Source organism: Uranotaenia lowii, chromosome 3 (genome assembly GCF_029784155.1).
Source record: "Uranotaenia lowii strain MFRU-FL chromosome 3, ASM2978415v1, whole genome shotgun sequence".
NCBI lineage: Eukaryota > Metazoa > Arthropoda > Insecta > Diptera > Culicidae > Uranotaenia > Uranotaenia lowii.
The window spans coordinates 159,805,394-159,820,589 of record NC_073693.1 but is presented as its reverse complement, the minus strand read 5'-3'; the positions used below and the strand labels follow the sequence as shown (position 1 = coordinate 159,820,589).

The 15,196-nt window shown below is 34.6% G+C and overlaps 1 protein-coding gene across 2 annotated transcripts in view; it reads left to right on the top strand.

The window, feature by feature from the left end:
- The first annotated feature begins 11,686 nt into the window (after positions 1-11,686).
- Positions 11,687-15,196, top strand: part of LOC129755136 (uncharacterized) — an 824,173-nt gene continuing 820,663 nt past the window's right edge. The window contains exon 1 of one of the 2 annotated variants that reach the window (XM_055751488.1): positions 11,687-12,069. The gene's annotated coding sequence lies outside the window, so the exon portion shown is untranslated. Of the gene's footprint in view, positions 12,076-15,196 lie in introns of both variants that reach the window. The other variant, XM_055751489.1, reaches the window with a different exon arrangement.

Genomic DNA, 15,196 nt, shown 5'->3' with positions numbered 1-15,196 from the left:
GCTAAGATTTCTTCACGGTCCTGTGTTAAGATCTTATAGAAGAGGGGGGGGGAGGGGTGAGGGGTAGGTTTATGAGAAATTTTTTACTAGGAGAGGAGGGGTAAGGGGGTCTGGATATGCTTGGGTATTAAATGAATGGCCCCCTAAGTAGATGAATAAAACATTTGACCATCAAAAAGCCAAAGAAATGTCAGGAAATGTGTGTTCATAATCACCCCATAGGACGAAAACTATGGGGTAAATATGAACACTCATCTGTGAACCTGTGCGAATAAAATTTTTCAAAATTCCTTCAAAATCCAGACAAAGCATCATTAACCGGATGTAAAACAGTTGATAACAACATTCTAGCTGGATTTCCTATGATCAGATATTCAAAACATTGAACACTGTCCAAAACGATTTCCGTTTCACGAGGTAATGGTTCTTTGAAACATCTGAAATGATATCATTAGGATTTGAAAACAGATCGGAAACAGCTTAAAGCTATCAATCGGATGTTAAACTACCACTTTTGGAACTTTTTGTGTTCATTCATCCCCCACACCAGCGCTTATGGCACTTGTTCGGAATTACCCCGTGTTCATAATTACCCCACTTTACCCTACTCTTTTTCGATCAAGAAATGAGCGTACTCTTCTTATTGAAAAATCTTGCAGTTTGTACTCTTTTTTTGTTGAAAGACATTTCATCAGAGAAACGAACTTATTTCTTCAAGTTCTTAAGTTTGTGTTCCGATATTTACAATAAGTCCGGAAGAAATGCAATACTTTATGCATTCATGGCACGGTTTTTAAGGTTTTTCTACTTTGTTGAGTTTACCGAACGTTGAAATAAAATGGAATGCATTACAAATCGATTAAAATCTAAATTTTTCGATAAAAACACGTTTTCTATTCCAACAGCAGTACCGTAAACTGGGGGAACTTTGATCACTTTTTTCATTCATTTTTGAATATTTTGAAAGGGGTTGCTTTTTCGTAACACCTGAAAGCTTTGAAACACTTACTGAGGTGAGAAGTATTAAACATGATCATTGATTGCAGTTAATTCAAACGACATTGGTGGTAATATTAAAATATTTGTTACAAAACCAGACTTCGAGTTTCGGGGTAACTTTGATCACTACGGTTTTTACGTATCTCAACATCTTCAAATTTATTGTTTTGATGCCATTTAGCAAGAAGGCTCAAAACATCGATAACAGTAATTTTTTCTTTGGACTCAATTGAATTTTTGAACGTTTTCGTTCAAAAACAAATATACCCAAAAGATGGACAATGTTGCTGCATACATTTAGGGGCAAAATTTATAAACATTTTTCAGTATTTTTTGGCCCCAAAAACAAATGAAATTTTGCCTTCATGCAATTACCTAAGCCCTCGCACTGTTCCTATATTCTTGTTTTTTTCAAACTTTACCATTTGATAGGGTTTTTAGCCATTTTTTCTATACGGGCTTTTTCATGGAAAATTACCGTTTTTTTTCAACATCCAAAACTTATCATCAAATTTCCATAAAAATAACACTTAAAGTAATCCTAAACCAAGAAAAAAGTTGAAATTTCACATTAAACAACCCATTTGCTCCTAAATGCTTAAATTTGATCAGGAGAGATGTTTGTTTGTGAGCCTTCAAAAAACCAGACATTTTGAGATTTTAAAATTACATTTTAAGTAACATTAAAAATCTCCTAATTAAAACCAAATTTAGCTCATTTGTAACTCAATTTATAGGCTCTCAAACGTAGTAAGCAGTTTTCAGATATTTTAACTTTTTACTTAGTGAATGATGATTATCTGCAAAAATTTCATGTTGATCAAAGTTACCCCGCTGATCAAAGTTCCCCCAGTTTACGGTACTTTTCTGTAAGTAACATTCAACAAATTCGATAGTTTTGAAAGCGATTTTGAGAAAAGCTTCTCCCAGGCGTCGATATAAACTGTGCAGGCAATCGGCGCCTTTGAATACGCAATTAGCGCCTAAACAGTTGGCGAAGAGCACTACAGCAATTTGAACTCTTTTTGAAATGCAACATTTCTCATGTTTGCGATGTTCTGATATCTATCTCTTCGAATAATCCAACGACCAAAGGGCTTTCACTAAAAATCAGCAAGAAATTGAGCAAAAACTAATAGATAACATTAAATTTGTATTTTTTTTTTCGAAAAGTCACAATTGCCAGGAAAGTCACAGGAATCAAGCTTAGAAGAAAGTGATTGGCGCTAGAAAGCAAGAGCAAACGGGGCATATTTGGACATGTTCATCGTACCAAGCGGGCATAATGAAACAAATAGCAGTAGGTAAGCGTGAAACGCCAGCAGGAGTCCAACAACAATTAACTGGTGAGAGCGTTTCATGGGCGATGGAATTGAAAAGTTATTCTTTCTCTCCTTAAGAAAAACCCGTAGGATATGTCAAAAGATGGGTGAAATTTTAGCTGCATCCCCCTTGCACTTGTGCAAAACCATCACCCAAATTCGGTAACGCTTCCATCGCCTATTCCACAATTTAATTCTTTTTGTATGGCTTATAAAATATTGGTCTCCAGGTAAATTCTGGTGGTAATATTCTCGGGTGGTAACAGGCTGGTAACAGGCTTCCAATTTTTAAACAGAATTCAAAATTACTTTTTCGCATTGAAAGGCAAAATAGTGAAATTGATTTGAATGTAAAAATAGGATGCAGGTTTATAAAGTTAAGGTCAAGGAAAATATCCATGTTCATTCAAACATCCGTCCAAAAAAGAAAGAAATCGCCTGCTGGGCGATAATAAACCTGATTTTCTACCCTGCACCATCGACCGATTCATCGATTTTGACGAAACTTGGCCTGGTATTAGATCAAACATTTTTGGACCAAATTTCCAAGTTTTTTGATGAAAATTGTCTAAGATACAGCAAGTTTAGTGAAGCAACTCCAAATTTCCCTTTTTTACGGAAATAGCTCTATCTTTGTTTCCCGTCATTGTAAAGACTTCAAATTTCGTAGAGTGTTAGTTGATTAATTGAACTAGATTGTGTAGAATTTTCATAAAAAAATATCAACCGAGAGAAAAATGGCAGCTTGTCAAAGTTGGAAGTGGGTGCGCAACTTCACGTAATTTCATTCTTTTTTTAACGCAACTGTACATACAGCTAGATTGATGTTCTGTACCACTGTGCATCGGATTTGGTTTTCCTCTCCAGTCCTGTGGACATTCACACGGCTGGAAAAATTATTGCATTGATATACTGCCACTACATAACAGTCTCATATGCAAAAACGAGCAAGCGAAAAAACAGCTTTTTCGGTTTTGGAATATATTTTTAAATTGTGACCACAACCTTCCGCATTAACAAAAACCCGATTTAATACACTTAACAGTGGATTGGAGCCTTTCTAACAGAGTTTAAATTATATTTGGAAATATATAAAATAATATAGAATATACATGATAGATTCCTTCCCTCTGAATCATATAAGTATGATTTCAGATATTCAAACACGAAAAATTCCAATCTCAATATAAAAAACCCGATTTAATACACTTAACAGTGGATTGGAGCCTTTCTAACAGAGTTTAAATTATATTTGGAAATATATAAAATAATATAGAATATACATGATAGATTCCTTCCCTCTGAATCATATAAGAATGATTTCAGATATTCAAACACGAAAAATTCCAATCTCAATATAAAAAAAATGATGCCTGGTACGTTTTTTTGGGGAAAAGCGAACTGGTATGTAAGGAGCTCATTTTATGTATGGAAAGAATGGTATTTAAACAGTAGAATTTCCAAGATTTATAACACGCTGAAATGGTGCCGTGGTAGCAACCAGAACTTTCACGTTGCTGGTCACGGTTCGAATCTTACTGTTTTTTTATGCTTTTTTTTACTGAATAAGTAAAACCAACTACAATATTGATGGATAGCCGTGACGCGTGCCCTAGCATGATACCTTTTTTAGAGCTCAACCATGCATAGAGGAAAAATTCCCACAAAAGGAGGGAAAAGTAATATGACTATTAAATGATTAATCTCATTCTGGAAACTAAATCTGAAATCTTATTCTGATTCTAAAGTTTGAATTTTGAGTTACAACACTTAGTCTAATATTTGAATATATTCAAATTCCAGGTTGATCTTTAATCCGAATTCTTAATCAGAATTCTAAATCTGAATTCTCAATCTGAATTCTGAATTTGAACTCTGAATTTGAATTCTAAATCTGTATTCTGAATCTGAATTCTGAATCTGAATTCTGAATCTGAATTCTGAATCTGAATTCTGAATCTGAATTCTGAATCTGAATTCTGAATCTGAATTCTGAATCTGAATTCTGAATCTGAATTCTGAATCTGAATTCTGAATCTGAATTTTGAATCTGAATTCTGAATCTGAATTCTAAATCTGAATTCTGAATCTGAATTCTGAATCTGAATTTTGAATCTGAATTCTGAATCTGAATTCTGAATCTGAATTCTGAATCTGAATTCTGAATCTGAATTCTGAATCTAAATTCTGAATCTGAATTCTGAATCTGAATTCTGAATCTAAATTCTGAATCTGAATTCTGAATCTGAATTCTGAATCTGAATTCTGAATCTGAATTCTGAATCTGAATTCTAAATCTGAATTCTGAATCTGAATTCTGAATCTGAATTCTGAATTCTGAATTCTGAATCTGAATTCTGAATCTGAATTCTGAATCTGAATTCTGAATCTGAATTCTGTATCTGAATTCTGAATCTGAATTCTGAACCTGAATTCTGAATCTGAATTCTGAATCTGAATTCTGAATTCTGAATTCTGAATCTGAATCTCATTTTGATTGTTTTGCATCACGCGGTTTTCAACATTGAAATTTCTTTCATCCAAAATTTTTTTTTATGATTTCGGATTTTACAACTTTTAGTAGTATGGTTTTACCCCTAAAAGTATGCAGCAAACTTAATTTCAGAAAAAATGTGAAAAAAGGTTTTCACAAAACAAAATCGTGTTTTCATGCGTAATGATCTTTAAGTCATCGCAAATTTATCAAAAACTGTGAAAATTGGTATTCTTGGAGAAACAATTCCAGAATTGAAAATTGATAAAGTGAGGAGAAATTTTACGGATGATGAAAAGAGCGAAAGAACATTTTTGCAAGGAAAATTTATTAACGTACACCATACTTTACCTCGCAACAACCAGCTTCATCAATTTTTAATTCTGATATTCTTTCTCCATGAATCTAAATTTTTCACCGATATGCCGAAAATAAATTTACATAAATTCTGAATCTGAATTCTGAATCTGAATTCTGAATCTGAATTCTGAATCTGAATTCTGAATCTGAATTCTGAATCTGAATTCTGAATCTGAATTCTGAATCTGAATTCTGAATCTGAATTCTGAATCTGAATTCTGAATCTGAATTCTGAATCTGAATTCTGAATCTGAATTCTGAATCTGAATTCTGAATCTGAATTCTGAATCTGAATTCTGAATCTGAATTCTGAATCTGAATTCTGAATCTGAATTCTGAATCTGAATTCTGAATCTGAATTCTGAATCTGAATTCTGAATCTGAATTCTGAATCTGAATTCTGAATCTGAATTCTGAATCTGAATTCTGAATCTGAATTCTGAATCTGAATTCTGAATCTGAATTCTGAATCTGAATTCTGAATCTGAATTCTGAATCTGAATTCTGAATCTGAATTCTGAATCTGAATTCTTAATCTGAATTCTGAATATGAATTCTGAATCTAAATTCTGAATCTGAATATGAGTTCTGAATCTGAATTTTGAATTCTGAATCCTGAATTCTGATTCCTAAACCTGTATCCTGAATTTGAAAACTGAATCTGAATTCTGCATCTGAAATTGAATCTAAATTATGTATGAGTATGTAGAAATGAAAAAAAAAACATAAATTCATTCTTCAACGCGGGTAAAAAAAACGAGGGTCATAAGATCTTCATATAAATTCCCCCCCAACGCAGTTTTCTGTACGGCTCTGCATTTTGTTGACACCCGGCATGGCTATAGACACTATAATTTCATATATGAAATTATAGTGTCTAATAGGCATGGCGGACTCTGAAGGAAACGCCCATCCGCCATTTGCTGCATTGAAAAGCAAGAAGTGTAAGATATAAACACTGTTGCCGTATTTGCCCCAGCAGACTGAGAAACTGCCCAGACCACGGTGCGTCTTAGTAATGCCTTTTACATATTTGAGTTTGAGCCGCTCTTTATCAAGCGTGCCGATGGTTTATTGGATAGCGCTTGCAACTTTGGATCTGAAGGGTTTCGGTTCAATTCTCGAGTCAGTAAATTTTAATTTTTTATTTTGATTATCTCTAATTTATAAATGATTGCTGGTGCTGCTGCTTCGAGGCGCCACTAGCAACTTTTTTTTATGCCATAATAAGTATGATATGTATTTCGTAAAGAAAACGGTTTCAACTATTTTGTTTTTTTCCCGTTTTTGAAAGGGTTGTGTAGGAAAAAAATGCATTCTTTTGAGACTAAAATCATTTTAATTGCGCAGCCCAGTTTCGCAAAAACGTTCTTGACATTTTTAAAATGGCACATACAAATCCACGGACATCAACAGAACTCGTCGAGCTGAGTCGATAGGTACCTATAAAGGTATGCCTAAGACCCATAATTAATGATCTCCCCAATCGACCGATAACCAAACCTTTCTGTTAGAAAGGCAAAAAATGATGCCTGATACGTTTTTTTGGGGAAAAGCGAACTGGTATGTAAGGAGCTCATTTTATGTATGGAAAGAATGGTATTTAAACAGTAGAATTTCCAAGATTTATAACACGCTGAAATGGTGCCGTGGTAGCAACCAGAACTTTCACGTTGCTGGTCACGGTTCGAATCTTACTGTTTTTTTATGCTTTTTTTTTACTGAATAAGTAAAACCAACTACAATATTGATGGATAGCCGTGACGCGTGCCCTAGCATGATACCTTTTTTAGAGCTCAACCATGCATAGAGGAAAAATTCCCACAAAAGGAGGGGAAAGTAATATGACTATTAAATGATTAATCTCATTCTGTAAACTAAATCTGAAATCTTATTCTGATTCTAAAGTTTGAATTTTGAGTTACAACACTTAGTCTAATATTTGAATATAAGTTCCAATTTCAAATTCCAGGTTGATCTTTAATCCAAATTCTTAATCAGAATTCTAAATCTGAATTCTCAATCTGAATTCTGAATCTGAACTCTGAATTTGAATTCTAAATCTGTATTCTGAATCTGAATTCTGAATCTGAATTCTGAATCTGAATTCTGAATCTGAATTCTGAATCTGAATTCTGAATCTGAATTCTGAATCTGAATTCTGAATCTGAGTTCTGAATCTGAATTCTGAATCTGAATTCTGAATCTGAATTCTGAATTCTGAATCTGAATTCTGAATCTTAATTCTGAATCTGAATTCTGAATCTGAATTCTGAATCTGAATTCTGAATCTGAATTCTGAATCTGAATTCTGAATCTGAATTCTGAATCTAAATTCTGAATCTGAATTCTGAATCTGAATTCTGAATCTGAATTCTGAATCTGAATTCTGAATCTGAATTCTGAATCTGAATTCTGAATCTGAATTCTGAATCTGAATTCTGAATCTGAATTCTGAATCTGAATTCTGAATCGGAATTCTGAATCTGAATTCTGAATCTGAATTCTGAATATGAATTCTGAATCTGAATTCTGGATCTGAATTCTGAATCTGAATTCTGAATCTGAATTCTGAATCTGAATTCTGAATCTGAATTCTGAATCTGAATTCTGAATCTGAATTCTGAATCTGAATTCAGAATCTGAATTCTGAATCTGAATTCTGAATCTGAATTCTGAATCTGAATTCTGAATCTGAATTCTGAATCTGAATTCTGAATCTGAATTCTGAATCTGAATTCTTAATCTTGTAAATCTCATTTTGATTGTTTTGCATCACACGGTTTTCAACATTGAAATTTCTTTCATCCAAATTTTTTTTTATGATTTCGGATTTTACAACTTTTAATAGTATGGTTTTACCCCTAAAAGTATGCAGCAAAATTAATTTCAGAAAAATTGTGAAAAAAAGTTTTCACAAAACAAAATCGTGTTTTCATGCGTAATGATCTTTAAGTCATCGCAAATTTATCAAAAACTGTGCAAATTGGTATTCTTGGAGAAACAATTCCAGAATTGAAAATTGATAAAGTGAGGAGAAATTTTACGGATGATGAAAAGAGCGAAAGAACATTTTTGCAAGGAAAATTTATTAACGTACACCATACTTTACCTCGCAACATCCAGCTTCATCAATTTTTAATTCTGATATTCTTTCTCCATGAATCTAAATTTTTCACCGATATGCCGAAAATAAATTTACAAAAATTCTGAATCTGAATTCTGAATCTGAATTCTGATTCTGAATTCTGAATCTGAATTCTGAATCTGAATTCTGAATCTGAATTCTGATTCTGAATTCTGAATCTGAATTCTGAATCTGAATTCTGAATCTGAATTCTGAATCTGAATTCTGAATCTGAATTCTGAATCTGAATTCTGAATCTGAATTCTGAATCTGAATTCTGAATCTGAATTCTGAATCTGAATCTGAATTCTGAATCTGAATTCTGAATCTGAATTCTGAATCTGAATTCTGAATCTGAATTCTGAATCTGAATTCTGAATCTGAATTCTGAATCTGAATTCTGAATCTGAATTCTGAATCTGAATTCTGAATCTGAATTCTGAATCTGAATTCTGAATCTGAATTCTGAATCTGAATTCTGAATCTGAATTCTGAATCTGAATTCTGAATCTGAATTCTGAATCTGAATTCTGAATCTGAATTCTGAATCTGAATTCTGAATCTGAATTCTGAATCTGAATTCTGAATCTGAATTCTGAATCTGAATTCTGAATCTGAATTCTGAATCTGAATTCTGAATCTGAATTCTGAATCTGAATTCTGAATCTGAATTCTGAATCTGAATTCTGAATCTGAATTCTGAATCTGAATTCTGAATCTGAATTCTGAATCTGAATTCTGAATCTGAATTCTGAATCTGAATTCTTAATCTGAATTCTGAATCTGAATTCTGAATCTAAATTCTGAATCTGAATATGAGTTCTGAATCTGAATTTTGAATTCTGAATTTTGAATCCTGAATTCTGATTCCTAAACCTGTATCCTGAATTTGAAAACTGAATCTGAATTCTGCATCTGAAATTGAATCTAAATTATGTATGAGTATGTAGAAATGAAAAAAAAAACATAAATTCATTCTTCAACACGAGTAAAAAAAACGAGGGTCATAAGATCTTCATATAAATTCCCCCCCAACGCAGTTTCCTGTACGGCTCTGCATTTTGTTGACACCCGGCATGGCTTTAGACACTATAATTTCATAAATGAAATTATAATGTCTATAGGCATGGCGGACTCTGAAGGAAACGCCCATCCGCCATTTGCTGCATTGAAAAGCAAGAAGTGTAAGATATAAACACTGTTGCCGTATTTGCCCCAGCAGACTGAGAAACTGCCCAGACCACGGTGCGTCTTAGTAATGCCTTTTACCTATTTGAGTTTGAGCCGCTTTCAATCAAGCGTGCCGATGGTTTATTGGATAGCGCTTGCAACTTGGGATCTGAAGGGTTTTGGTTCAATTCTCGAGTTAATAAAAATATTATTTTTTTATTTTGATTATCTTCAATTTATAAATGATTGCTGGTGCTGCTGCTTCGAGGCGCCACTAGCAACTTTTTTTTATGCCATAATAAGTATGATATGTATTTGGTAAAGAAAACGGTTTCAACTATTTTGTTTTTTTCCCGTTTTTGAAAGGGTTGTGTAGAAAAAAAAATGCATTCTTTTGAGACTAAAATCATTTTAATTGTGCAGCCCAGTTTCGCAAAAACGTTCTAGACATTTTTAAAATGGCACATACAAATCCACGGACATCAACAGAACTCGTCGAGCTGAATCGATAGGTACCTATAAAGGTATGTCTAAGACCCATAATTAATGATCTCTCAAATCGACCGATAACCAAACCTTTCTGTTAGAAAGGCAAAACCGTTTAATGCAATGTGTTTTAGGTGGTCATAATAAATCGCAGGACCTGCTTTTCGAAATTTGGCTATTGTTAAGGTCTGGTTTGTTATGGAACTGTTATGGCAGCATTGTCGAGACCTTTTTCAAATCTACTCGCATAACAGTCCCATACGGAATATGTTTTGCTCACCAAGCTAGTTTCTCAAAGACTTGAGACTTGATCATTTCTGAACATGTAAATGTAGTTTTAAATAATAGAATCATGCTTGTGGGAAAATATCGTAAATTCCACATTGTAAGTTGAATCTTCTCATAATTTTTAGTGGTTTCGGATAGCTTTTCTCACAGGATGAGTTATATCCTTCCTTTATTTTATTATCCTTCCTTCAAAAACTAGTGTGCATGAATTGACATCAAGTGAGTTGAATCTTTTTTGAATGACTTAAAGCTAAAAATCAAAGCTTATTTCACCGAAAGAAATTTTGTAAGGTAACTTTATCCGTGATATTTCACGTATGGGACTGTTATGCGGGTACATTTCATATGGGACAGTCACTAGTTGATATATTTTTTTTCGAAATTTCTAGAACAAAATCTTTTTTTTTATTGTTTTATATTGAAATTGAAGTCCAATGTTCAAAATGACGAACAGTAAGGTTAGATGAAAAATTTCGAAAATTCACGTGGGAGTGTTATGCGAGTAGGGGCAGTATAGTGCTTAGTTAATTTTAAATATTTTTTCTCATATGGTTGAAATATTGAAATCAAATAGAAATCAGTTTTGTTCATCCATAAATCTAGACTTAAAAGATATTGAAAATAACATTGTTTAGAGCTTTTCCAATCAATGAAATGCTGCGTAACGCTTACCATCGAAATCGAGAGTAGCACAGAGCGGATGAATCAACGGCCATTAGCCTCCCCATCGTCAAACCTTTGAAACCGGTCGCCTTCGTAGTAATTGGCCGTCGAAACACTGCAAGCTACAGGTGGCTACCGGCTCGGTATGAATGAAATGAACCCGTCGTGAATTTTCCGGGTTTTTCCGAAGGAGAATGTGTGGATTTCATTTCTCTCGTAAAGTGGGTGGTGAATTTCGCTCTACTACAATTCCACGTTGTTCCCTGTTTGTTCTCTCTGTGAGCGAAGCTTCCACGTGTTTTCCCATTCTCCAAGCCCTCGTCGTCGGGCGATGGGTTCGTCTTTGGATCCGGAATGGTCCGGAATTAGAAGCTGCTGTTGGGTTCCTCTGCTCGCTTGGACAGATACAGAAAGAGTCGAGGGCTACCATGGTATGGTTGTTCGTGCCATTCCAAGCGGTTCGTTCGTTGACACAGACAGCAAAGCAAACAGAATGAAAACAAACCGAGCTTTCGTTCGTTGGTTCGTTTCGGCTCACTACTGCTGATGGGCCACACTCTCAAATAGCTTTTGCATTTCCCACGGTGCCACCCACTGACTCGCACTTGGGGGGCTCGCTGCTTTTTCGGGTGGGATGCCATGTGCTTTGCTACTGGATGAGATAGGAATCCCTTGAAAGGATGTTGATGGAAAAGGCACCTTCTTCCACGGGCAGAATTTATCGTCCTGTTTAGTTAGGTCGAGCGCTTCGCGGCTATCGGACGTGGTTCTGGAATACTTCGAGCGGACTTCCTCGGGTTGTGCTCAGTACGGTATTACTGGGCTGGTGTTATTTATGACTTTGAATTTTCTTCTTCGTACTGTGTCATGTCTCTACTTTGGGGCTGAAGTTGAAGCTTGGGGCTTGAAGCTGAAGCTGGATGCTACTATTGGGTGGAAGAAATTTGAGTAGCTGGGAGGCTCGTTGGGATTTCTGCACGCAGTTGGCACATCGCAGTTCGTGCTGTTTTATCGGTCGTTGTTCTACCACACGGTGGGATGGAAGTGAAAGTTGTGAATCCAATTGTACGTCAGCATCATCAAGGATAACGAAACGAACAGCGGAAAGGAGCATTCTGTGAATTATATCGCTGGCAAGTGCATTTGTGCTAGATAAAAAGGTATATGTACGTCTTCATGAACTCTTCGTCAGCGCTGTGTACGGTTGATCAGTTGTACTCTACTCTATACACTCCTCTGTGGGTTTGTGGCGGCGATGATCTGGCAGTGCTCGGGTTCGGGTGATGGTCGTTGCTGTTGATGATTCCACATGGAAGCCGCGATGAATAAACTTTAAAGCGCTACCCGGTCTATCTTCTCTGTACATGACAGATTATATGCTTCATCAGTTAAAGCAGGATAGTAGGTAACTCAACAGCAGTGTTCCGTTACATGTGCACACGAACAGAAACGGAACAGAAGAACGGAAACAATTGCTGCTACACGGCGAGCGAAGAAGATTGGGTCTCCATGATTTATTAGGTGGAGAGGTTGCTCTTGTCACCAACAACGAGAAGCCCAGCACCGAGCTCAGGATGCACGTGGCAGTTATTGTTTGTTATCCATTGCTTCGGTGATGCTGGTACCAAGAGAAATGCTGATAGTCGTGAACAGTGAAACTTGCAACGTGTTATTGTTCTCTAGTTTCAGAGTTTTTAATTGTGTGCTTCGAGAGCTCACTCAGCTCCTCTATGGGAACAGCCATCCAAACCTTGCTTTCATAAAGCTGCCAATCAAAAGTCTACAGAAACTTCGACAAAATATCTGGGCACACCACCACACCCGGCAGAGCCTTCAGTCAAATCGTGCTAAATGTAGCTGAATTACGCAAACAAACTAGCTAAGCATACATATTTGCACTTCATGATTTCGGTGAACTTGTGCAACTTGTGATGTTGATGATGATGATGATGGTGCACAGACAGTGTTCGTGACTTTGTTTATGATCCCGGGGGTAGTTTAATGTTTTGCTTGCCTCGTAAAATTTCAATCTTTGGTGATGAAGTGAAAATAAAAACGACATCTGTATGCATAGCTACATCTACAAGGGTTCGAACAAAGGATGAGTGCAACGACGGATGTTAACAGCCAATCAACGATGTGGGTTTCAGATCAAATTTAAGGTCCGATTTTAAATGCAAATCTGTGCAGTGATACAGAAGAAGCTTTAATCATAAGGTGCATTTTTTTATAAAAAATTTTTTAGTTATCTAATGAAATGGTTACAATTTCGATGACGTTTAGATTTCATTCAAGAGGAATTGCAAAAGGACTATTACTAATAATCAAAATTGCAACAGAAAAATGGATCATAGATTTAAAAATAAATTCTTGATCAACCTAAGATTCGAAAGAATTTTCGGAAGCTTTTACCACGATTCTAGCGAAAACTCTTCAAATTGATTATAGAAGTTTAATATTTTCTTGCTTCCAAAGTTATTAGTTTTTAATTTTTTGAGCATGGATAATTCATTAGAGATATGACTTCGTTGAAGGCCGTTTGAGTAAATTGACGTATGAATTAGTCAAGTTAGTATCATAATATTCCTGGCACTATAAACTGACTCAATAAATTTTGTTGGGTGTCCAGTTCATACCATATTTTGAATTGGAGTATTAATTTAAGGTCCCTATTTAATTAACATTTTCTAAACAAACAATGCTGACGAGATTTATAGTTGTTTAAAGTGCAAGGCCCTTTCCGATTTTGAAAACACACTTGTACAATTATGTTTTAAAAATCAAGCCGTGTCAAATTGTTTTTCTCCAAACTTTGTTTTGCTTGTTACTAAAAAACCTGTTGTTATAGTTGTTAGCGTAATTTTTCCTTAATTTTCGAGGCCTCAGGATAAAAATTTTTCTAATTAAGAATTTTGCCTGATTAAAAAATACAAAGTTTTTCACACGACCTCCGACCAGAAAATATCGAAAAAAATGACTTTTTACCAAAAAATGTTCAAGTTGAAAATTTACCTGATTAAAAAAATTCAAGGTTTTTAACACGACCTACGACCAGAAAAAACGAAAAAAAATGACTTTTTACCAAAAAATTTTTAACTAGAAAATTACTCCTGATTGAAAAAATTGAAGGTTTTCACGATATAGGTGTGAACTGTTCTATTGTGTTTTCGAAATTTCTTTACAGGGTAACCATACATTTGTGTGATGTGTGAAGCATTGCCGTAGGAACGTGGAAGGGGGAAGGGGGGAGGTGTTTAAACTCCCTTTATGAAGATCCAAAAAGCATGCGAGGTATTCTACTCTACACTCAAATTTTAAATTCAGAATCAAATTATGATAATAGAGTAAGGTTAATCAAGGGCAACAATCTAGACTAAAAATAATGCCAAAACCTCAAAACCCATCCCTGGTTTAAAATTCTACTACACTGTATAAAAAATTTCTCACTTGTGCATAGAAATTCAGGTCTCATTATTAATTTTTAAATTAAATTAAACCCATTTCGGAAGTTTCCAAAATTCTCATAACCAAATTATATTTCTTTTTTTCTTATTTCGGATTCTGTATCCATTTCAGTATTCTTGATTTTCAGTTCGGATAATCATAAGAAATTAGAAATGAAAAGCTGCTTCGAAATCCTTGTTCAAATTTGATTTTGCATTCCATATCAAAATTGAATCATGTTTTTCGAGATCATATGCATTTCCAATATTTTGGTAATAGTTTTGAAAAGACATACATCGTCTTAGCCGATTTAGGCTTTACAGACTGAATAAACGACGTGGACAACTTAAGATTAACATTTAACACCCAGTACCGAGATGGGAATCGAACCCATGCCATCAGTGAACCAGCGATTCGAAGTTCTTAAACTTAATTCTCACATTAAATTCAAACATTTAAAGCTTCGAAATGGCAATCCCAAATTGAAAACTCAGATTAAGATTCATCATATGAAATTCATATTTGAATGCAGATTCACAATACAGATTAAAAATAAATAATTTAAATTGTGAATTTAAATTTAACCTGAACTACAGAATTTAAAAAAATATATATTCCTGGATGAGGGCTCTAAAACTTGACTCATAAATTTCTGATCTGGAATTAAAATTCAGAAATCGTTTTTTTTGTACATTTCAATCGTATAGAAATCCGGATACGGATTCCAAGCTCAATTGTTTAAATTTGGGTTTAGCATTCAGATTCAGAATGCAGATTCAAAAATCCGAAAAGATTAAGCATGTAGGTAAATAAATTTTACATTCACCATAAATTGTTGAGGAA